Raw genomic sequence first — 2,500 nt, forward strand, 5'->3', positions numbered from 1 at the left:
TCGCTAAGCTGAGCAGACAGACAGCAACAGACAGGAGGTAGACTGGGAAAGGTATACAGTTTACCTGGGTTGCTTAATTAATAAACATGCTTGCCAGGTAGCGTGAATAGATAGATAGACTAGACAGATAGATAGATAGTCAAATAGATGGATAGACAGATTGATAAATAGATGGGCAGATAAATAGACTGATAGATAAATAGGTGGATAGATAGATAGATAAACGGATAGATAGATATGCTTTGGCGTGGCTCAGATACCTTAACAGATAGACTTGGATAGATAGAAGGAAAGATCGATAGCTTGTATAAGAGATAGATGAACAGATATGGAGAGAGACGAAGGAATGGATAGCTATATATCGGTCTATCTCTACTGTTGATAGATGGGATTGAGACACTGATAGATAGATCGACAGATAGATAGATAGAGGTGATAGACAGCATGTATATATAGTACTGTGAATGCTTATACGGAATTCATATAGACCTTACTGATAGATAGATAGATAGATAGATAGATGGATAGATAGGATGATAGGTAGATAGAAAGGAGGATAGGTAGGTTGATAGATAGAAAGCGGGATAGATAGATAGATAGATAGAAAGGTTGATAGATAGATAGATAAGTAAATTAGTATGTGTATAGATAGATAGACATAGATAGATAGATAGATAGATAACTTAGATTTGTATATCTAGGAAATATGATAGACAGATAGACATACAGATAGATAGACATTCAATCGATCGATGAATAGATGCATGAGTTGATAGATAGATAGACAGATAGATAAAATGATGCCCTCGATAGATATTAATATAAATACATTGAACGTGAATGCAGACGAATGATATTGAGAGAGAGAGAGAGAGAGAGAGAGAGAGAGAGAGAGAGAGAGAGAGAGAGAGAAGGGAACGAAGAGAGCAGGACAAGTACAAGAAAAGAGAATTTTATGAAAGAGGAATTGCATGCAGAGAGAGAGAGAGAGAGAGAGAGAGAGAGAGAGAGAGAGAGAGAGAGAGAGAATACGTTATATAAGCCTCAATAGGTACACTCCCTCCCTCCTCCCCCTCCTCCCCCTCCCCCCTCCCCTCCCTCCTCCTCTCCATTCCCCCTCCCCTCCCCTCACCTTCTCTTTTCATACCTTGCTCTCTCTCTCTCTCTCTCTCTCTCTCTCTCTCTCTCCTTCCCTTTCTCTCTTTCTACCCTTCTCTCTCTCTCTCTCTTTTGCTCTCTTTCTACCCAGCCTGGTCCTAATACCTACTGTGTTGAACCTCCCTATTCTCCCTCCCTCCCTATTCTCTCTCTCTCTCCTCCCTCCCTCCCTCCATTCGTACCCATCTCTCTATCTCCCTTTCCTCCCTCTCTCCACCTCCCTCCCACACACCCTCCTTTCCTCCCTTCCCCCCTATTCCACTTCCATCCTCTCTCTCTCTCTCTCTCTCTCAATTTTTGTATGCAGTACTTCTGTTAAAGCTTACCTACCTACCAACCAACCCACCTACCTACCTACCCACCTACCTACCTACCTACCTACCTACCTACCTACCTTACCTTACCTACTCTCATACTTACCTACCTACCTGCATACCTATCTACCTACGTGTTACAAATCGACCAATATACCTTGCTTTCTGCACGACTACCTACCTACCTACTTACCTACCCACAGTCGTTCTTACCTACTTACCTGTCTGCATTACCTAACTGCTTACCAACCTACCTACTTACGCATACTTACACATTTGTCAGTCATCATATCTACGTACCCTCCATACCTACCTACCACCCCACCCACCTACCTACCTACCTACCTACCTACCTACCTACCTACATGCCTACTTACCTGTTCTTATTTTCCCTCCATTCTTACCTACTCATTCTCTTCTCTCCTTTACCTCTTTTCTTTGTTCTCTCTCCCTCTCTCCTCCTCCTCTTGCCCCTCTCTCTCTCTCTCTCTCTCTCTCTCTCTCTCTCTCTCTCAAAATATTTTCACGTCTCTCTTTGCCAGTTCCTCTTCCTTTGTTGATATATATAATAATTTTCAAGTTTTCTATTCTTACTTCCTGTCTTTCTTTGTTATATAATTTTTCTCTGCCTTGCTTTGTCAATATTTCTCAGTCTTTCTTTGTCAATATTCCTCCTTCTTTCTTTGTTTTGTCTTTACCTTCCTTTGTTCAGCGCGTTTCTTTGTGTCTTTGTTATTCTCCTTCTTCCTTTTGTAAACATAGCGTCCTCGTCTAGCCTCCTTTGTCGTGTTTCTCTTGTTTCTCTGCCTTCCTTTGTTAATAATTCTTTGTCCTGTTTTCTGTGGTTTGTTCTAAAGTTTTTCTCACTATTTTCTTTCTTTCTCCCTCCTCTTCCTGTCTTTATGCTGTTTATTTGTTTATATTGACCTATCTCTTCTCGTATATATGTGTGTGGAATTGGCCTTGTGTATGTGTGATTTTTACCTCTCTCTCTCTCTCTCTCTCTCTCTCTCTCTCTCTCTCTCTCT

The sequence above is a fragment of the Coenobita brevimanus genome, chromosome 77 (genome assembly GCF_032717465.1).
Source record: "Coenobita brevimanus isolate Jiangsu-jjx chromosome 77, ASM3271746v2, whole genome shotgun sequence".
NCBI lineage: Eukaryota > Metazoa > Arthropoda > Malacostraca > Decapoda > Coenobitidae > Coenobita > Coenobita brevimanus.